Genomic DNA, 23858 nt, shown 5'->3' with positions numbered 1-23858 from the left:
TAGTGGATTTCTCAAAATGTCTTGATCTGTCCTCAATTATTTCAAGATTAATCTTTTTTGTATTTATCTAATCGGAGGAACACCACCATATTATATAGTTACTAGGCTACTGGAATCCAATCTTACACATATTAAACTCAGTGGGAGAATACATCTCCCTTGAGTGACAAAACTGAACCCTTAATGACTTGGGGAGAACATAAAATATGCATTTATACTTTAGGTCCCCCTGAAAGCAAAGCAGGGGAAGCCTTTTCAAACAAAGTTCTTTGACCAGTACATTTTTAAAAGAAAAATCACATCACACAGCATACTTCTATAAAGCTAATTTTTTTAAAATATAGATTTCTGATTATATTGGCTAATTTCAAAGTAGGACTATAAAAAACTATACATACTTTAAGGCAGTGGATAACATAATAACAAAATTGTTACTGACTGATCTGGGGTAGGCTTCTCCTCACTTTTATTCTCTTTCCTCAAACAAACGAAAAAAACCATCAAGCTTAGAAAAACACAAAGAAGAAAGATCAATAAATATAGGATATAATTAATAGTTTTTAAAATTAAAATTAGTAAATTCATGCAATGTCTTTTTTGTTCTTATTATAAAGTGTAATTTTGCCTCCCAAGGACATTACAAATTTCAATAGAACTATCTGCATTTCTGATAGATAACACAGTTTAATCTTTGCATAGTAAGGACCTCATATAGTAAATTATTTGAGGCAAGAGCCACATGTTTATTTTCTCCCCTCAGACAATTTACGCTAAATTAAATAATTTTACAACCTAGCTGAAAGTTTAAGCTAAAGTAATACTAAACACTCCATGAAATTTCTGTCCAAAAGCCTTATTAAAAACCAAGTATTTGTAATTTACCCACGGACACTTCAATATAATTCTCTTTGACCTTATACACTTGGAATTTTCACCCAGCAGCAGCATTTGCTTACAAACTCAACTTTAAACTTTCCACTGCCTCTGGGGTTGCAGACACTAAAGGACATAAGAGTAGGCAGAATAAAGTGAATAGTAAGCAAATGGGAGAAGTTACTTAAATAAAAATAAAACCAAATGAGTGGACAGTAATCAAGACTAAGGATGCAAAAATCCAGAGAGGAGGCAAACAATTTCATAAACATAATGAAAAAATCATTCCAAGTTTCCTAACCGTGGTTTAAACATGGCTCGCACAGCTGTTTTCACTCTGGCCAGGGTGAACATGCCCCTGTTTCAAACTCAACTGTTTGATGACTTTTGGATTTCCAATTCCACATTACTACCACCACCATTGACTGTTTTGGGCCAGGGAAGAGAGAAAGACTTAGCTTTCTCCAGTTGGAATCTACTCAAAATTACTCATGTAAAGTATTTTAATGGTTTGGTCCAAAATACTCATTATTATTTACCTTCTGTGAGATAAGAATTAGGAAAAATGCAAAGCAGGCACCAAACTTGAAAGAATATAAAGAAGTTTATTAACAGACCTAAAAGAGGGAAAAAAAAATTATACCACATCTTCAGAACTCTTCTCCTCCCACCACCTTTCTCCCTTCTCCCACTGACAATGTAAAAAGACAACTCTTGAGATGTTCCTTCTGTTTACCACTTCCATAATAACCTTGTTCAGTCCATTTAGGAAGAGGAGTCTCTCTTGCCCATGCCATGAAAACATTATCAGAACAAGACAGCCGCCCGGGCTGGTTCTCTGCTCGCATGTGAGTCCCTTCCCCCCCCCGACTTGCAGCTTTTCCCACAACTGCTTTTGAGGGTCCACTCTTTAAATTACTGGGGTAAAATTTTAAGGTTGAGCCGTTCAGAAACAAAAGTTCTTTTCACCCATCTCTGGGAGCATTTCATCTCTAAGAACAGAGGCCCTTCTCCTTCCCTGGGAGCAAAGGCTCTTCCTCATCTTCATCTTCAGGACTATCTCTGGGAGCATCTCTAGGAACTGAGGTTTTCTTCTTTCCCATTTGGAGCAAAAGTCCTCATCACTTCCATCTCTCCCTGTTCAAACTTCTCATGAAATTACAGCTGCGTCAGCATCTGCCTATCTCAGCGCAGGCGCTTTTGCTCACAAGTACAAGTTGAACACTCCACCCCCCATGCCTTCATGAAATTACAACGGGTACTCTGATATATCATAGCTTCACAACAGAACTTCAGCTTTAAGCATCTCCTCTTTCTCTTCCCTCAGGTTTTCAGCTCTTCACAGCACTAAAAGGGTTAATCTCACCTCGGCCTTGCAGCTGGAATGTGGCTTATGGCTGTTGGTCACCTGACCTCTGCCGGACAGCGATGCAGCTTCAGCTGAATCTTGGCCGCAGTGGAGAGGGGGAGCCGCTCAGCCTGCCCACAGCAGGGGGATGGGGGGGGGGAGGGGGGGTTTTGGGGGAGGTGGTTCCACGGGTGGAACAGGGCCCATCGGCTCCAGGATGGCCGTGGCCCGGCCTGGCCTGGCCTGAGCAGGGCCTGGGCCAGGCCCGCTGACCCCCACACAGGGCCCACAGCCACCTGTCCCAGCACCGGAAACGAGACAGAGCTGGCGGGGGGGAGATTTGTCTATTCTTAAGTGTGGATCACCGAGGCGGTCACAATTTTAAGTGGCTCAAAGAATTGTCCATATTCAAACTGGCCAGCTGATAGGTTCTGTTAGGTCACAGAGGAAGCTGTAATCACCCCTTTGCAAGAACATCACTTCTGGGACTATGCTTGCTAACCCATGACAAGTATCTTTCCACTAAATAAAATTATGTTAGAAGTAAAGCCTTTGCTACCCAAACAGACAAACAAGTAGTCCCAAAGTATACAGGTTAACTAAGTACCCTCTGAGAGACAGATTAGCGTTTGCCAAACTTTGACATCCTGACTTGGAGCAGGAAGAGTACAGCACATACTCTGCTATGGTTGCTAATGGATTCATCCAAAAGACATCTCTAAGGAGCAACGGAGAGCTAAATAGAAGCCCGTGCTATTATCTGAAATGTGAGTAGTTCCACCAGCGATGCTGGCATGCCACACAAAAGCAAAATCACGCTCTGTTACGCACAACAAAAAAAGAGAGAAGAAAAAGCCAACAAGATTCTCCAGACTAAAGCTCTTCTACACTTGTCTTTTCTTTTAAAATTCTGTCATTTTTAGCAGAATTTCAGCTCCACAAACTACTACATACACTTTCCTCACTGCCCTTGGTAAGTGAGGGTGACAGAATAATGTCTAAAAATGCCTACACTGCCCATTTTTTCATATTCCTTTACAAAACAGCTCTAATTTTAAAATATTTTGAATGAGTTTTCAGAAGGAATTTTTAAGAGTGTGTCAGGCCATTCAGAGGAAGAGCCAGACCTAAGCACAGGCTGAGGAGTGAGAGAGCAAAAGAGATTTATGTCCTATTTTGGACAGCCCAGAAGGCTGCTGAAGCAAAGGCAAAAGAAACAAGAATAGAAAGACAGGCTGCACAAAATGCGGCTTTAGCCTGCTAAGGAGCAACAAGCAGCTTAAAGCTGACATAGAAGAAAAGTCACTCAAGAGGGGTTGGACACTGGCAAGCACCAAAAAGAATGAAGAGTTTCTGAAGCTTCATTATAAACAGCCTGAAAGGGAACTGGACTGGCATGTTACGTGGCATGACATTTAAAGCTTTGACAGTAACTAAATGCAATCACTTCCTGGGCACATATAATCCCTTCTGGAAAAATAGACAAACTCCATCTCAAAGCTTCTGCAGTACTTCCCAACCACTCTCAACTGCCACTGGATGTTTCACAGCCCATGTGTTCCAACAGGAGGATGTTCTCCAAATTTCTGCAAGAAAATTTTTTCAAGAGTAGTACTCAGCTGTTCTCATGACAGCAATGTCCTTTACCAAAAGCCTCTGCTTCCCTTCTGTTGATGCTCACCTGGGTTTGCAGATGGAGTCCATATCTTACCTAGCTTTCATTTCACTTGGTCAAACAAATCAGGACCTCCTTTATCTCCTTATGACCAGACCATCCCGTTAGCCCTTTACAGCACCTGACCCAATTTCAGTTATTTCTTTTTGAAGATGAGTGATCAGAACATATCATCTTATCATGAATTACTGTGAGTTTATACTATTATTTTTATCAGATCTTTCAGAACCCTCTCTACACAGGCATCATAAGGTTAGATTTTGCTTTTTCCACTGCTACTACTTTACATTGACCATCCAGGTGAATATTTCCTTTATTTCACCCCCAAGTTTCTATTACAGAACAAATCTTATGTAGGTTATATATTCAAATATGAATATGAGGACAAATGAATTAATTACAACATCATTTGAAGACCTCAGCTTCAACAACTTGGATATGAACATCTTTGCCAAATATACAACAGAGGAGATAAGGACAATTGTGGAAAGAGAGACTTGGTTTGCATACATAAATTTCAAGAAAGCTGCTATATATCCACACACCACTAGTCAACCATATGAAAGTTAAAGTGTATACTCAAATATTACAAAAGTAATTTTCTATTTGTAATATGCAAATTATTTCCAAGTGGTCTAATACACACAATTAAGAAAAACTGGCCTGCTGAAACCAAAATTTAAATGGCAAATTGACTCCACTGGAAAATTATTCATGGTCTGTGAATTGAAATAAATGTGAGAACCACTTCTTATATTATTTGGGTACTTTTGTTGTATGTGGTAATTTGAGTTGAGGGCACAGTTCTGACAGGCATTCTATGCTTATGATAAACTAACAGCTCAAAGAAGATATTGAGTATACTTAGCTCATGAATAGTTTTGCTTCTGAAAGGAAGAGTAACTTTTACGTTAGTACAATCCATCATAGCAGACTGAAACCTGTGATCTATGTGAATATTAGCATTTTAGCTCATCTTTTCCTGCATCTCCTTCACAAGACATTTAATCCTGGTTTCAACCTCTGTCAGGTAAAAGCCTCAAGCACTGAAGAAAGTAAATGAAGAAGCAAGAATTTTTTTCAAATTATTAAAGAAAAAAATTCTAGGATATCTTTTATATTATCTACACATTTTCTTGTCAGTCTAATGAAACAGAGCTGGAGAAGGTAGACCTCTCTGGATAAGAATTTAATATAGTTTTGCAGCTGTTGAAACAAAAATTAAAATGCTTTCTTTTCCTGATTAAATTCTGAATGCATTTGGGATATTGATGAACTATCAATTAAGTGTGATAAAGCAATGACTTTTTTGACATCTTTAAAATTAAATGACATCTTTAAAATTTAAAGCAGTCAGGAAGACATAAGTGAAAAGGTATTTCACCCCACACACATTGACCTAAGGAATTACAAAGGATGGAAAGCATGGGATCTTACTACTTCAACTGAATTCATTAATTCAATAAAAATTTTAGTATCAAGTACAATCTAGTAATTAAAGTTATCCCTTTCTCTACTGTCCACATTAATGTTTCAATAGCATCCAAATACAAACTTGGCTGTTCTCTTGTGGGTTTGGATGGAGGGCCTAACTGCAGCAATCCTAGTTCCCTTCCCCCAGTTCTTATGGCCAGCTGTGACAGGTACACTATATATGATTGCTGTAATATATGGTACGCTGATGTGATATATAGCCTATAGAAGTACTATGTCAGAATATTATCACTTTGTCAGCCTCCCACTACTCCCCCTTGTCATAAAATGCACAATGTGGGAAGATAAATGTGAAGTCCAAGTGCCTAACCACAGCTGGAATTTCTGGTATTTTGTATTGTCCAGGAAAATAAATTATAAAGCATCAGAAATAATGTGGTAGTTGCTAAAGATGCTCTAAATTCCTTAGTTTACAAAGTCAAGCCCCTGACAATATTAAGACTTAATCTGCTCCAAGGAGACAAGGTAGTGATGAATTACAGCCTGTACCATTGCAGCAGAAAACTTGCATTACTCCTGAGAAGTGCCATAAAACCAATGAAAAAACTGATAATTAAGAAAGAAGCATCTCTACAGTCCTTCCCAATCTCAAGCCAGAACAGGTCTCAAAATTAACCAGTCATATAAATCTGGATTCTTTTAAGGAAATCTTAAATTATTGTCTATCATTATACCAATGGCCTTAAGAGAAACCGAGTGACTCTAAAATAAAGCCAATAGTACAACCAAAACAGGAACACGTCATGGACAACTTGTACCTAAGAAAATCACCTGCTCCCAAAGCACAGCATGATGTTCTCAAGTGATTTTCATAACATTTGTCCCCAACAGTCTTCCAGATGCTCTCGAAGAGACTTCCTAGAAAAAATGGCTTTTTCAATAGAGTCTTTGGAAAAGAGAACTAGAGTCAGAAAAGGACAGGATAGGTCCTGTGACCTATACATAAACAGCAAATTATTTTAATACGTTATCTTACACACATTAAAACTAAAGGATGACCTAATCAGTTTTTAGAAAGTGGACATTTTAATGAAGCACAACTCTGTTAAACCAACTTTCTTCAGTGCAGCTTCTTTGAACTTAGTGCTGATATATAAATTGTTAAATGTAGCCACATTAGAAATTTCACTTAGAATATAAGCCTCCCAATCTCAGTGTTAGACATGAAATAGTTCATACAACATAGAAAGCCACATCCATAACCCAGAACTACTTTGTTTCAGTTTTCATAATAACTCAGATTTACATTTCACTTAGGCTGAGTTAGTAAAAAGAAACACCCATGGCTTGGATTTAACTTTATGCCAACAGCCTTTACTACAAGAGTTATTTTCTTTTTTAATTATACTTTGTTCTTTACATTCCTTTTCGGTTGTTTAAGAGAGAGCCAGAAGTCCTCTCACCGTATGAGATATAAGACTGTCCCTATGCCCTCAAGTCTCTGTTCAGATGCCTCTTCGCTACTCTTGCAACATCAGGTTCGCTGGTCCCGTTACAAAACGCAGCATAAGCACGTCAGTAGCAGCACTGAGCGCTTCCAGGCACGGAGCGGTACTTCTGCGTGTGTATAAAGGGCGCAACTACAACCCTGCTCCTGAAACACGCACAAATTAACCTGACAAACGAGATTTTTTTTCCCTTAAAATTGCAATTATTTGCTTTCACAAAGCACTCTGACAGCTTCAGTCCCAGGCCAAAGGCTCGCCCGGCAAACCCTCTCTGATAGCTTTTTTTGCTTTTTATAGCCACGGCTTCACGTCATGCCCTTTTGCTTTGCCTCCCCCCCAAGAGTGTATCCACAGCCAAGCAGCCGCTCTAAGAGTGCTAAACTCTGCGTGACACCTACAAGAACCCCGAGCAAACAATTTTCCCAGCCGCCCGCCCGGCCCCCTCGCAACTCCACGTCGGGAACAGCCCGCACCAGCTGCCAGAACGCGGCAACTCCCAGCCGGTCACAGCTGCGCCGGGGCAGCCGGGGAGGTGGCAGCGCGGGCAAGGTCCCGGTGTGACTGAGCCCAGCGGCGGGGAGAGGGCGAAGCGGAGGGCGCAGCTGAGAGCCCGACTCCGCGGCCGCCCGCAACTCCCCGCCCGATCCCCGCACCTCCCTGCGGCGGCTCCGCGCCCCGCCGCCGCCCGCGGAGGGCGAGCCCGGGGAGGGCAGGCGCTCCCCCGGAGCGGGAGGACGCCGCAGCCCCGGCTGCCGTGAGCGCCCGCCCGCCGCACTCACCGCCCCTCGCCGCTCCGCTGCCCGCGCCGGGACGCGGCGGCACCTCCCTCCCTCCTGCGGCGGGGCGGAGGCTCCGCACTCCCGGTGCCCCGCACCGCCCACGCTGCCTTCCGCGGGCCTTCACCCGCCCCCCCGGCATCACGCGGCCGCCCCTCCCCGGGAACCAGCGGCTCCATCCGCAATGCAGCTGCGGCCGCCCTCTCCTCCTTCTCCTCTCTCTCCTCCTCCGCCCGGCCCGTGCGGGCACCTGCCCACCGCCCCTTGGGTCCGGGATTAGGAGCTGCGCACCCGGGCCCAGCCCCGCGGGCGGCGGCACCGCGCTCGCTCCCACGGCCAGGGACCCGTGCCCCGTCACGGGCGTGAGACAGGGAAGAGAGGCAGGAGAGGGCGAAACAAGAGAAAAAGACAAGAAAACGGGGAAACAAGATACACACGCACAAAAGGAATAATAAAGGAAAGAAGAATAGACGGGGGTGAAGGGGATGGAAAGGGTGTTATTCCCAAACAGACTTTTGCGGGTTGTTTCTATCCCCCACAAACCTATTACTGCGGCGGACCCCTGGGACCAGCCGAGATTAATTGCTCTGTGTTATGAAGAAAATGATAGATGACATTAATCAGGGAAGTTGTAAGTCATCCACGTTTGTAGATGGAATTCGGAGATTAGCTGGGACAGATGGCAGGCAAACACTGAGCTCTCCAGATCTGGCGTAAATCATCAACGTCTGGAATTATTAAACAGCCAATGACAGAACCTCATACATTCTCCTGAAGAGAAGTGTATCTTAGAAAGATGAATATTCACTTCATATCATGGAAAGCTTTTTCGATCACAGTTACATTTCTCTTTCTAAATAATGGAAGTATTTGTTTTTCCTTCCTGGATGTCAGAAACTTCAAGCCAGGAAAAGAAACTAGACTTTTCACACTTCTCATCCTTAAGGACATGGTTAAGAAGCAAAGCCAGGCAAGCAATTACCCAAATCACTGCTTTAATGCCCTTCCTGAAATAGGCAGAAAAAGTTGTAAGTTAATAGGCTTGTCCTGATACCTCCAGTAGATTTATCTTTATTTGCAGTAACTACTGCAGCAAAATATTTTTTATTTAAGTTTTATTTCTCTTCATGCACTTTGAGGAAAGGAGTGAATCAATGCAGCTTTTATTCATAGCTCCTAAAAGAACATTAGACATTCTGTGGAATCTAAATAGTCCAAGTGGAGAGGAGAACTTTTTTCATTTATCTCCCCTAATTTTTTTTTCACATAGCAAAAATGAGTTATGGTATGATCAACTTCAGTAAATCTTTCATGGTATCATATTGATTGATATGTCAAATGCTTGTCTAAATATAAGTTTAGCCCCAATACCTATGACTGAGTAATTGTAAGCTTGATTGCACGTCCCGCAATAAAGTGATCAATCTACAGCAACATTCAGAATTTTACAGAAACCTGCTCTATAAATCCAATAATGGCATCTGTTCTATCACATTAGTAGGATCAGTGTTCAAAACACTGAGTTTAAAGTAGTTACTTAAAAAATATTCAAATGTTAACTCGTTATATAAATATAAATTATTTAAATGTTAACTCATTATATAAATATTATATAAACAAAATGTTCACCAGGCTTACCAGTTTAATTTCCATTAATAAACCCTTATTTTAGGAAAAATTACTGTGATTTTTATTAGATCTAGGAAAATCAATGTACAAAATATCAAAAGTGCCTTTTTTAAAAATCAGCATTTGGATTTTTTGAGTACTCTACCCTGAATCATCTTTAAAATGCTTCAGCATGTGATGTAGAAACAGTCTTGCACACAAGTATTGTCTTTCCTAACTTTGCTTCAAACTCTAGGGGAAAATCAGGTTTAAATTGTTTAATTTTTAAATCACAATGACAGAGCTAACACATCAAGTGGAGAACCACATCATTGTTATGACTTAGAAATATCACTATCTGCAATCAGCAATATAATTAAACAATATAATTTAGGCTGATGACAGATGATCTAGTTCAACTCCTTCCTCAAGGTAGTGCAACTTCAAAGCTAGATTGGCTTCCTTAGCACCTTGTCCAGCCTAGTTTCAAAAATCCCCAAGAATGGAGATTCCAACTATTATGGGTAAATTGCTCAGTTTTGACTATTGCTTCTTGCAGAGAAAGCTTTCGTTTTTCCTAATAAGATTTTATTAATTATTTAACTAATAAAATTAAGATTTTCCTAATAAGATCCCTTGCTGAAGCTGGGATCTTTTGCCTCTCAACCTCTCTCTGGGCACTTGAGAAGAGTGTGGTTCTGTGTTCCCCGTAAGCACTTCCTCAGTAGCTGAAGATGGCAATTACATCCTCCATCTTTAGCCTTCTTTTCTTCAGACCTCTCAGAAATATTACTAACTGTTCACAAATTCACTAATCTTTCCTTATTCCTTTTTTAATAAATCACACCAAATTTAATATTATAAAGAAAAACTCTTATTTTTGGGATTCTTTTTCCCCTTATCTCTCAGAGTATTAAAAATGGATAGCCAAAATGACTCATCCCTCTTCTAAATGGGGTACTCATGATGAATCCTACAAAAATCAGCATAGTCAAAATAAAACTTCATCTTAAGTTTCTATTTCTATTTAAAAGGGCAAAGATGTAGGTCAAAATATTTCTATCCCACACAAGTTGGTCATATGGTAACTTTAAGGGTATCAGCAGCATCTACAGACCAAACTGAGTTTCCCAAGCCTTACCTAAAGAAATGTTTAATACCAAATATTAGCTTTTTGCTCTGACCATAATGACTTTTGCCTGAGATGCAGTTTCTTAGCTATATTTGAAAACCAATAACATTTTCATGCATGTGGCCTGTGTACAGCCACAGGGGCTCGTTCTGAGATAGGCCACGAATTGAAGCTGTCAGGGGCAGTAGCACAGAGAAAGGCTGAGAAAGGAAACAACTAGCAAAAAGGGTAGCCTAGGTTGAAAGTCTCCCTTTTGTTCACACAAGCTCTGGTTTGTCTTCCATCTCAGCAAAACAGAAAACTAGGATTTCTACCCATTGTATTCATCTTAAACATTTTGACATATTTACCAGTATGCTCCTTAATGCTATTTGTATTTTAAATTATTCTCTATTTTTTCATTACATAAATTATGTTCTCTTTCTCTATATATGCACATATAGATATATATATGTAAAGAATACATATAAGGTAATAATCTTAAGTGTCTCGTGGATACGAACATTATTGTTTGAAAGGATCCTCATTTCATACTAGGAACAAGCACTCAGCTATACCTGAAATGTAATATTCTGTTAGAATCACCATCACAGTCCAAACAAATATATCAGCCTTGCAAGATGTGCCTGTAATTTGTTTTGTCTGTTTTTTTCAGACCCTTTAGAGCAAATCAAGGATGAGAACTGAAAAGAAATTGACTGAAGTGTTCTGTGAGATTTTAAGGAAATATCTTCTTAAATCTGTTAAGAACTTCTGAAACCTTTCAAAGGTTTTGTAATCATGCAAAAAATAAATGGGAAAAAAATCATCCCTAAGAGACTTGACAAAAGAAAATACATGTTCATAGTCAAGGAGGAAACCACCCAACAAATTGGAGTGGAATAAGGAAGCTCTTGTCTCTGTTCAGCAAAGCTGTGATAAAGTGACTGAGTTGTTACTATTTTACATATCCTATGCCTTATGTGACATTAATTAGTTATTCCAGTGGGCAGAAGTCTACCCAAGAAATCAGCAGTGCAGCAGACCCTAACTGGCATTCCTGTTCAGTCTAGAAAGCTTTAATTTTCTAGCACCGTGTGGACACAGACAACACACAGAACTACATCCCTGATGACAGGGAAGCATTTAAGGCAAAACGATGGTGAAGCATGGACAGGTTTACATGGTCCATGCCTAACATGCAGCTCAGCACTTGCCTGCTCTTCTCCAAACCATTGTCTTCTAGTTTTATTTTAAAAGCAAAACAAGTTATTACTGAATAAATGTAATTTTCCTTCCTCTATGTGAAACATTATCCCCAACATAAAGTCAAATATCTGGCAATTTCTTCTTTTATTCACAGACTATTCCTTACAAGCATAAGCAATAGGGCAGTTTAAAGGCATTCCCTCGGTATTATGGCCACATATCTTAAAACAGAAGAAACATGAAAGAATGATTATTTTTCCATCTATTTATGGATGCCTCTGGTTTTGCCTCAGAAAGAAAAATATCTTTTTGTCATATTTGAAATGCACAAATTGGGAAACCTTCCATCTCTTAGTTTTCCTAACAAATTAATATCTTTGAAAATATGTTCTGCTGGAGATTTTTTTTTTCCTAGGACATTAGTTAGCAGTGCATTTGATCCACTAGAAGTAATTATAAAAATATACTTGAATGAAAACAGATGTTGGACGTTTCTGTTCAAATCCATTTCTCTGTGTATTCCCTAAAGACTGAATACTTGAAAGTACTGGAATATAAATTGGTCATTGAGGAAAGTCCTGTCATGCCATAGAGGCTTGCCTTGGGAGAACTGATGTTTGAATCAGTCATTAAGAAAGATATCATGATGCTTTATATCTACCACTAGCTCCAGCAATGATGATCAGAGCAATAAATATTTCCAGATATCAAGAGTAAGAAATATGGAAAGCTGTGTAGGGACAGGAGGAAAGACTGGAGACACCTGGTAGGAAAGGGGGAAAAGAAGGTCCTGAAATCATATTGCCCAGAGAAAGGGCAGAACAGCAATGGAGGGCACAAAGGGGCTGCTGGGAGCTGCAAATGACATTTATGTAGCTCTAGGAAGAAAATGATTCAGAACAGAACTAGATAATATTTAATTTTTCTAATCCCCATGGGGATTTACCTTCTAAGGTAAATTTATTTTGCCTAAGGCCTGCAAGCCTAGCTGCTAAAAGCTTTATGCAACAAGCAGTGAAAAATTTATTCATTTCAATGAGGTTAATAGAACCATTGCAACACTCACACTTAAAGAAATTGAAAGAGGAAATAAAGTTAGGAGCATCCACTTCAATTTGTATCTGTGATCCTCTGTGCTTGCCATGCCAATGAGCACATTTGGTCTCTTGAAGGAAATATTATTATTATCCTGTCTCTCCCGGCAATGTATTTTGAGTACATTCCTATGAACAGGACAGGTTGCCATAAAGCTGCTGCAGGAGACTCGTAGAGTTGTGAATTGTCAGCCATGAGATGGGGCTGCTCAAAGTCTACCCTACTCCTACTATTAGAGAAATGTTATTAATTTCCTGAAGATTTCAATGTATTTTTTCAAAGAGATATATATCTCTGATCATCTATATTCCACAAGGGGAAGAAAATAGATTGTTTTGTCCCAAGTTATGTCACTATTTTAACTTACCTCTCCCTTGCTTTATGCTGAAGGTACAAGAAGTGTGAGGAGAACATTCAGCTCCTGGATTCATGCTCCTGGAGCACACTCTGCACTGGACTTCCTGCTCTTTTTCACAACTGCTTACATGGAGAGTTGGAGCTCTATCATTCACTGTACATTCTATATATACCAAACAAAAGCATGCCAACTTTAGCATTATAAAACCGGACAAGAACCTTTATCACACAACTTTATTACACTTTTAATGCCTGTATAAAATGCCAGCTGTATATCACCTTTATTTAATAATAATGAACCTTCTTAATATTAGTTAACTACTAAATAGAGATTTTTTTTGCCAGTTTCATGTTTACACTGGCATTAAACTGACAAAGGATAAATTACTATGAATCTTTTTTTTTTCCCTGCTCATTTTTTTTTTCAGTATAGTTTGGAGACTAGAGAAACTCCAGGGAGCTGGCAATTTGAAAAATAAAGGTCAGTTTCTGTTAACGAAAGCAGAATATACATAGAAGGAAGAAATTTACATGAAAAGCTGGCCCACTGTGAACTAATTGCTCATTACTCTCATCATCCCTTAGGAAAGATGTGGATAATCCTATTTCAAGACATATAGCACAACTGAAATTTTGACAGAATGAACAATGCTTTAATCTACTACAAAGGGCCACATATCAAAGGCAGAAAGGACACAATTCATAGCTAAGTTGGGGACTGTAAAAATCCAATCTCATTGCAGTAGACTGGGTAAAATTTTCCCAGATTTGCCTGTATCCCCAACAGCATCCTTAAGTGTCCTGGAAAAAAAATCACTAGTTTATCAATAAGAAGAAACATAATATCGCTCATTGAGTCCTTCCAATTAACTACTTTTCTTTCAAGGGAATCCACTTATTACAGCTATATGAAGTAAGATCATGCTCTGGGAGTAGATGTGGTGGGAAAAGATCATGTAGGATTTCATTTCTTTCAACTTTCAGCCATAAAGTTGAACTGATTTTTTTCAAGTGGAGCAAATACCTGATGCCTATGCAGATGCTTTATAAGTAGCATGCTTTACATAAAAAATTTATTGCATCTGGTCTGAAAACATAAACGTTTATATTATATATAAACGTACATTCACTAAAAGCAGGTACCAAGTCGTCCTATCACTAAGCCATATGAACTGATCAGGACTGATAGAAGGGGTCATTTTTTAATGCACTACAATATAAACAACATAATTTTCAATTTTAAACTTCATGCGTCCTCTTCTGTGTTGGGTTTTCAAGAATGGCCAAATGCAGGCCACACCTCGCTGTGATTTTGGCTCATAAAAATGGCTCATTATTCCAAGGGACACAATCAAGAGATGGTGTATCTGTCAAATAGGAATTATTTTCCACAGTGAGTTTTCCACTTGCACTTTATTATCAATTTTACTGTGATAATACTTTTTTTTACAAAAGATGACAATTTTCTAGTAGGCTGCAATATTGCATACCATACACAAATACTAATTTTGAAATTTTTCAACAGAGCATTTTTCCAATACCTCGGAATATATGTCACGTTGTCCAAGCTGACTTGATCAGTGATATAGCATAAACTGTCATGGTACAGAATGATCCATAAAGGATTATTTTGAAAATGTGGATATGGAGTATTTAGCACATTTTTTAGACTATGTAGAATATAAAAACATTTTGTACAGTAGTCTTTAAAGACATTTTACTGTCATACAGAGTGCTGTCATGCTTTAAACTAGTATCACAGAGGCATTACCAGAAGAAGATAAATCATAATAAAAACTGCCCAGCAGAAATGGTTGCAGAGCTATGTTTGTGTCTTCTAAAATCCCTTGAGGGAAATAATAACTGTGCATGTCTATTCATACTACTGGGTCTTCTGAAAGAAAAAGAAATTCTAAGGGAATTTTTCTTTCCTGACTATAAAAATATTTGGGAGTTGGAAGTGTTTTTTTTGATTTTGGGATTTTTTTTATTTTCAGATTTTATTCAGATCAGAGTTGTGTTTGTTTGTTTTTAAATAAGGCAATAAGGTCAAAACATGTAATGAAAGGATAGGTGTAGCTAAGAGAAAAGGCAGGAATAACTCATCTGCCTTATCCTACACAAAATTCTGCTCACAAGCACTACAATAGAAATCAGTCACATTATCTAAAATGGAGTAAAAGTGTCAAAAAAGGGATTTATAAAACATGAGTAAATAATAGACAGCATCTCATCCTTGAGGTTCAAAGCCTAGTTTCCTGTTGATTTGATGAGGGTATTATTTCTTGGCTGCCATGTCTGATATGCCCTGAGATTGGTTCGGTTGGTCAGAGCATAGCATTAATGACACCAAGGTTGTGGGGTCAATCCCCAAATGGGTCATTCACTTAAAAGCTGGACTCAATGATCCTTGTAGGTCCTCTCTGACTCAGAATGTTCTGTGATCCTTTTGTTTGCTTCACCAATTTTAGACCAAAATCTGGCTATACTCTCACCTGTCATCCCAGGCTTGGTTCTAGTCACTTCAGTCAGCTCATGGAAATATATTTTCCATATTTGAAAGCCAGAAATATTGGCTAATAAGCCACACAGATATTTATAACCTAACTAATAATACAAATTTAATTTCTGAGCTATAAACTCTGCATTGAGAAACTTAATTGTTGCACAGCGTAAGGCTCTAAACTTTAGAACTAGAATTTGGGATTTTTTGTAGTTTTGGTGTTTTCTAGACAATAAAATATAAAGCCAAAACGTGGACTCAAAAGGTGGCAAGACTCCTAGGCTGGATGGGATTTGGGACAAGCCTTGCTTTCTCCACAGCTTCTAATCTTCCCAAAACTGGGCAGTAATCACCCACACAGGAAAAACGGAGGGAAGTGGAGGGAAGGAGAGGGAAGGATGAGGGAGAGGAAGCAGAATCAAAGCAGAAAATTGTTTCAGTACCTGAGAGCTTCTAGGATTTAGGACATCGGCTTTTATTTTTCTTCCACTGGATACACACCACCTACTGACAGGACAGATAAACACATTCAGAAGCATCTGAAGGTACACAGGCTCTGAGGTACACAGAAAATTATGTAATTATTTCTTCTAATGAAAGCACTATTGGCCATTATATGTTCTAAATAAAATAACATAAAAATTTTATTCACCTTTGATGTGGTTTAAAAGTTATGAGCATGGCATTGGTTAGAAAGTAACAACAATATTCAGCTTTACATGTTGTTTTTTCTTATTTTTCCCTTCTTAGATTTATCTCAGCACTTACGAAGTTGTTTATGAAAGTAGATAAAACTCACATCAACCCCACAGAGCAGAAAAAATCCTCAAGGGACAGGAAGAAAGAAACATTAAATGAGATCTCTGTAATCCTATCTTCTACTCCACAAAGTGTAGTTCATTATATTTTAGGTTGACTGTATTTTTAAAAGCCTCCAGGGGTATCAGTTGGTCGCTCTAGGGTCATTGTCCTAACACAATATGGAGAGAAGGCAAAAGAAAAGCTCAGGAATCAACTTTAAGTCCTATTTTCAAAAAGCACTTTAAATGGCTGACTGAAAACACTTTGAAAAGCCATATGTAGACCCTTCTGAAAATTAGAAAATTATTGCAATCTGTCTAGGCAATGGTTTGGATTTCCAGAGAACTATCTGGCTTGACCAAAAGCTGTTGTTCCCCACCCCCTTCCCTATTCTATAGCTGCACAGCCAAGAGTGTGCTTCACAAAGCCCCTAGTGGCACTAATGATGCTATCGCTCCTTTTTGCAGAGCTGTCATTTCTCCTAATTACCATTTATATTGGGTTCTGCTGCTTTCTGATATTAATATTACCACATATATACTTTAATTGTTAGGCAACACTACACGGTGCTTATTCATAAGAGAATTTCATCCCCGTTGACTTCTCTGAAGCCTTGAAATGTTGATGATGTCTTTTAAGATGGTCTCTGCTTAATCTCATTACCAGGCCAAGAGTTAGCTCTCCATAAAACCTTTAATTTTATACACACAGTTGTCCATTGTTTGAGGAAAATGGATAATTGAGCATCTAATTAGTGAATACCTGCTTGCACATACAATTAACCAGTTTGCAAGATTAACCAGTTTGCAAAATGGAATTCCCTTTCATAGGTGACTCCCTTTGATCTCTAAGGTTTCAAATTTCTCTCCTTTTCCAGAGAAGAAGTAGGAAGGTAATTATGCTGGTTTTGGTTGGGGTAAAGATAATTTTCTTCACAATATCTAGTATGGGGCTGTATTTTGGATTTGTGCTGGAAAGTGTTGGTAATTCAGGGGTCATTTAGTTGTTGCTCAGCAGTGCTTACACAGAGCCAAAGCCTTTTCTACTCCTCACCCCACCAGCAAGGAGTCTGGGAGAGTACAAGAAGCTGGGAGGGGACACAGCTGGGACAGCTGACCCCAACTGACCCAAGGGATTGTCTTGGGTGTTCCTCACCATATGGTATCATGCTCATCTTACAATCTGGGGGAAGAAGAAGGAAGTGGGGGATGATCTTAGTGATGGCATTCGTCTTGCCAAGGAAACCATTATGTGGGATGGACATCAGCAAAATCCTCCTCTTAAAAAAAACAAAAACAAAACAACACCCCCCCCCAAAAACAAAACAAAAAACCAAAACCAAACAAACAAATGCTCCAAAACAAAACAAACAAACAAAAAGAGAGAGAAAAATGGAACCTGGTATGACACAGCTGTTTTGCCTTTCTAATCAAGAGGTTTAATTGCAAATAGCCTATTTGAAGAACTTCTATGAGATTCTAGAGCTCTCAAAAAATCTTTCTACTTTAGGTTCTCTTAAGCCTTTGTAATGACTGGATTCCTTTATCATTATAATGATTTTATTACTTTCCCCCCCAGAAGAAGTGGGAAGCGTCTATTTCATTTCATAATAAACACAGTATGTATGTCTCTGGAACAAATTGTTGTTTAAAGTAAATTTTGTTTGTGAAGACAGGTGAGAGGACAGATGCTCTGTTAATTAGCATGAAACAGAATTATGGGAGTTTCCCATAATTTTAAGCAGTACATTTTAATAATACAAACCTGATCAATTCTAGTTGTGTTTTCTACAGAGATGAATTTTCTGATTACCTTTGATTTACCTGTGAAAGACTAAGAAAAATAATTTAGCTGATAATATTACATATTGAGGAATCTTTTGAGTTTCTAGAACTACCTTTTTTTTTTTTGTGAAGCTTAATTCTGCCTTTATTTTCTAATTTGCAGAACTGCAAGTTGCCTGAAGCAATTCCCCAAATAGCTATCCTTCAACAATGCTGCTCAAAATAAAAGCTTTTAAAATATATAATTTGAAGACATACTTTCATTTAGTTCTATATGGTGTGGTTTTTGCTTAAAAAAAAAAAACCAACAAAATAACATCTGCAAACAAAGCACTATTAGGTTCCTAGCATAAAACAAAAACCAAAGGGATTCTATTGTACTTAAGAAACAGGCTGTAGGGGGGATATAAACAATTGAAAGTGCCAAGCAGTCATTTTCACTAGAATGTTACCATTTAGCCACAAGAAAATTTTTTTTTTATATAAAATATATTTTTCATTTAGACAACCTGCACTGCATCTGCTAAGAACCAATAATGAAATTAATAGCTTTAGTGTATCAAAGATGCTGTTATTTATGCCTTCCATTTATGTACATCTGTTAGCAAAAGCCTAGCAGCCAGTTTCAGTTACTTCATCCTCTGTTTTCATTGCCAGGCTTGACCACTTAATTTTTGCAAAGAATTTTAAGAGTGTGCTCTCAAGTCCTGGAATCTTGATGGTGACCACATAATGGACAGTATGCCAGTGCACCAGCTTCCATCTGGCCTTCTAAACTTCACCTCCAGCTGCTATTCAGCTCAACCATTTCATAGTTACATAAAACTATAGTTTACCTGACAAACTGCAAGTAGAAAATTGTTGCTGGTGTAAAACTTTGAAAACCCATTAATTTACAAGGAAAAAAACAGAAAGAATTTTGATATAACATTTCAATGACCAAGCTAATAAGTATGAAAATCTAATTCACCAGTCTTGAGAATCTCACTGAGTGCCCCTGAAGTTTGTAGTAATTTTCTCTAATTTCCCATAAGACAGTTGTGTGTTATTTCCATGTTGGGGTTCTGATAATTCCATCCCACTCTGCTGCCTTAAGCAGAAATAAGGTTTACTTGTTAAAAAATGAAAAAATGAAAAAAGATCCTGAAGATAGGCTCTTTTCTAGAACCAGTCCAAAACCCCCTTGTTAAAACATTGAAATCTATACATTTAGTTGGTCCACTCAAGGTATGAAGTTGCTGGGACTACGTGCCTTAAATTATTTTTTGAAGTATCCGCATTCTCTTTTTCTACAGGAAAATAAAAAAAATAGCAGTTTTCTGAACAGTCCTCCCCAGTTGTTTCCCACAACATGGGGAGAATTTGTCCTTATCTGCAATGTTATAGGCATTACATCATGCAATATACTGCTCAAAAGACAGTCTATTTAGAAACTTTAATCCTTGGAAGTCAGGAAAAGTCGGTACTATGTGGTTTTCTTGGAATCCTAACCCTGCTGTGAGGCAACATTTAAATCCTTTATGGCTGTGCCTTCAGTTCCCCTACAACCGGTTCCTCCTTTTCAAGTCAAATTTGTGTTAAAAACACTGTAGCCATGTGCTGCTTTCATTGGTATTCCTACAACGGCTAATGCAGGTTATTCTGAGACAGTCGTGGTAAACCAGAAAAAAAAAAACATTACTGTGAAACTTTGCCTATGCTAGATCACCTTTCCTTCCAGTGTCAGCTGTAGCCTTCTAGACCCCTGAGAGTAACAACAGCAAAATTAAAATGTGGTTTAAATAAACCACAGAAAATTTATCCTCTCATGGTAACACTGTGATTAAAGTATGTAATTGAATTATAGAGGCTTGGATAGCATGAAATGAAAGCAGAAATACATCAAGAATCACTGTTTCATGCAGAAAAAAATCATAAAAGTGTGTAATGGTACACAGGGTAATATTTATCTGGGAATAGATGACAGAGGACTTTATGAGACAGAGCTATAAGGCATGAAGGATATAAAGTTCAATAAAAAAGGAATAAACTCAGCAATGTTTATAAAGAATAGATATACAAGTATTAATCCCCAAATAACTGACTCACCTATCATTTGTTATTTCAGAAATAAAGAATTTTATCTTAAATATTGCAAACATCTAAGATGACTCAAAAAAAAAAAAGCCTGATATTTATATTTCTTTTGAATATTAAAATTAAATGTAATTTCCCATCTCCAAAGCTGAATGTATTAGCTGCACAATCTACTTCATCTTTCTATTCATCTTTTCAGAACACATTAACAGCTTTAATAAAGCTCAAAAGGAAAACACATTACAATAGATTTTAGTCTTTTTTTAAAGAAACTCACCTACTGATAACTGTTAAGACCGTCTCCTTGTTTAAATTTCCATCTATATAGGTATACATAATTACCAAATATCAAAAGAAAGCACCATCTCCATCTGTGGGCTATCGTATCTAACTGCAGCTCCAAACCATTCCAGACCCCTGAACCTTCTTCCAATTCTGAGAGATGGGCTACCTATCAATAAGTTACAACATCTAAAACGAGTCAAGATGAAAACAAGTCAAATCCTGTTAACAGTATTGCTTAAAAACATGTTTTTCCAAGGGTGACTGATTAAATGATGCCATTCAAATGCATAAAGTATGTTTATAACAATTTGTATCATTGAGGTCTGAAGTCAGCACACTATTTTGTAAAATAATAACAATCTTTTTGATTTATGCCTAACAGTCTATTTTTAAATCTTCAAGATGGAAAATGTCATCCTTGTTACCACATACCTTTAATATCTCTAAAAGATGCATCATTAATTTTTAGTCAAGATATTCAGCAATTATTTTTTCTTCTTGTTTTTCTTTTTGAGCTACACTAAAAGATGTCTTGGATGCATATAGTCTGTTCAAGACTAGTTTTAGTTTTCTTGAATGGTCTTTATGAACTGAAAACTGGACTTTAACTATAGCTTTCAAAGGCATTTAATTGGAAGGTAGGTCATTACATACCATGCACGTCTAGACAGGAAGGTGGCACTCATTTATCCTTACATGAGTCAGGACCATTAGTTAGACTGCTGTTTACTGTGCAGTCAAGGAAAAAAGAATAATTGAGTCGCACAGAAGTAAACTTCCATCTTTTTGTATCCCCAGTAACAAGAAGTAATGGTGTTTCATTTAATCAACAGCTCATTCCTGCACTTACCTATATTAAATTATATATTCATTCACGTTACCCATTCTGCAACAGTGTTACATTAAGTTATCTCCATATTTCTGTTTAGTTGGATCATTTTATGGTTGTAACATTTCTCTCTCTTAAGTGATGGGATAAGTAAATCCCATGCTGCAGGCTGTGAAGGAATTGCCATGGGAAGTCCCACCCATTGCTTTGGTCAGCATCACACAGTCACGTAAGTACATTCTTCTCTCTGCACCTCATCTGACATTAGCCACAGCAGGTGACAAGATACATCATTTAGCAGGTATTTAAACACTTGAGATGCAGCATAATGTCCCATTAGAACATGCTTTTGGGATGACTCCTGGAGGAACTGAAGGCTAGCAAAAAAAAAAAAATATTAAAAGGAAACAGATTCTGTTTGCCACTGTATGAAAAGAGAAATGCTAGACTCAACAAAACAAATTCACTTTGTCTCTACTCTGGCACCACATACGTATGAACCGGTATGAACTGTAATGAACAAAACCAAAAGGACATTCTGTTTATGCTCAGGCCATGTTAGCATCACACAAAGATGAGTTCACACTTCACATCTCTTCCAAATGAATTTGAGTTCTCATTTAAATGAACTAAGTGAACACTGAGCTAGAGGCTGGAAAGAATCAATCCAGTCCTATTGCTCTCAGAATTGTGGTCGCCCCAAAGTCAAGAAATCTTGTGACCACTTCCCTTTCATAACCTCTTGACCACACTAACACGGCACTTTCTAATTCCTCTGTTTTATCCATATGCAGAGCAGCTCCTCACTGCCACCAGGAAGTACAGCATTGCTTGAGACATATTCATGTTTGGATTACACTAAAGCATCTGTCAAGATACTTTTGTCTTTCCACACTTGTGTCAACATAGCAGCATGTTGACTTGGGTTAATAAAGCATTATTTTAAATTTCTTCTGTTTCCTAGCTGTTCGGATTCCTAGTCAGACACTGTAGCTCCTTTGTGCCAATTTTCACTCTAGAAAAGATGTAGAGGTAGAGACAGGGGCCTGCTGCCAAAGCAGTACTGGGTTAATTGGAAAAAGAATCAGAGTTTTCCAGAACTATGCAAACAGTTCATTGAGGAGAGTCTTGAAGCCCAGAACATTTCTGCTCTTCAGCTTTTGTAACATAGGATTTCTCTTGTTCAAGAGCTGTCTGGAGAGGCAACCCCGCCCAAACTGTCTTGTTTTCAGAACCTATAAGCTGGACAATGCCCATTTAAGATCCGTGAAGGTCTTGATTAGTTCATAAAGTTACACAGCTCATCCATGGGTTTGATTTGTGGTGTCAAGATTTAACCGGACACTACTCAGATAATTTGCATCACTTGAATTATTTAGTCTGCTAAGACCAATAATTAAAATTCCTTCTTTGTTTTGGGGCAACTGGTGACCTTTCCTTTTCAATGGACTGTCATAAAACATGATGCCTGGAAGTGTGAACCCATCATTTGCCTCACTTCAAACCTGATGCCCCAGAAGTAGCCTAGACATTTTGAAACTGCTGTGACTGATGACAAGGAATTGTAAAGAGATGTAGCAATGACTGAAAGAACACAAGTTTTTATTATGATATAAATCAGCACCATTGCCAAAGCTACACTGGAGTTTTGTTTAGTTAACGCCTATGAAAACCTTTAAGCTTTCTAGCAGAAAGGCGTGAGATTTGCTGCACATTGTAACACTGAAATTTGGCTCAGTAATTCAATCTCACTAGACTCATTCATTCAGTTATTATTAATTATGATGAAGTAGTGTACTTAAATGACTCTTCCCACATAATTACCCTTTCCAAAACACTCTCCTGAAAAACAGGTTCTTACTGCAGCAGCTAGATCCAAACAGCAGCCTCCTGCCATTTGACAAAACCCAGAACAGACAACTGCTCTGCAAACTTACAGGAGTGATATAACTCTGCATGCTTGTCTGCAGTATTTACAGCAGCTCATTTGCAAAACAGGCCTGTAGTTGGACTTAAATCTAGAAATATAATTCCATTATCTTCTTGTATATAAACACAGGAAAAAGCAAAGAAATACATTAGCCACAAATAAGCAGGGAAAAGTTCCCACAAAAAAAATATAATTGTATTGTTAATATTTTTGTCACTGAGACCAGTTTAACTTTTTTACTAACCTGCACATATTTTTGAGAAAAATTCATGTATCTCTGCCTACTGTTGGTTTCTAGTGGTCATATTGCAGACCATTGAGGAAGAGGATTCTCTCCAATTCACATTCCCTGTGGTAGAGGCTCCCCTCTGGAGAAGCTGAGGGATGCCACAGACCCAGGATTGAGGAAGAGAATTCTGAGAGTGCTGAACTGCTTCTGCTCCTCTACCCTTCACCATTTCTCCACCAGCAGAACCACAAGCCAGGACAGCACCTCTTGTGTCCACTTCCCCTAGTCCTGGCTTCCTACCTCCTTCCAACTGAGAAGTCCTGAGGCAGTGACTGCCTCTTGGCTTCCTCTCCCAGCTCAGGGAAAGGAGTGTGCCCCAGCCTGCTCCTCTCCGTGGGTGCCAATGTAGGAAGTCCCTTTGAAAGGA

At 38.4% G+C, this 23858-nt stretch overlaps 1 long non-coding RNA gene across 1 annotated transcript in view; it reads right to left on the bottom strand.

Moving 5' to 3' along the window:
- Positions 1 to 7715, bottom strand: part of LOC120409666 — a 33946-nt gene extending 26231 nt beyond the window's left edge. The window contains exon 1 of the long non-coding RNA XR_005601411.1: positions 7618 to 7715. This is a non-coding gene — a long non-coding RNA (uncharacterized LOC120409666). The remainder of the gene's footprint in view (positions 1 to 7617) is intronic.
- Between the last annotated feature and the right edge of the window lie 16143 nt (positions 7716 to 23858).

The sequence above is a fragment of the Corvus cornix genome, chromosome 2, assembly GCF_000738735.6.
Source record: "Corvus cornix cornix isolate S_Up_H32 chromosome 2, ASM73873v5, whole genome shotgun sequence".
NCBI lineage: Eukaryota > Metazoa > Chordata > Aves > Passeriformes > Corvidae > Corvus > Corvus cornix.
The sequence above is the reverse complement of the archived record's forward strand: the minus strand, read 5'-3'. Positions and strand labels throughout refer to the sequence as shown.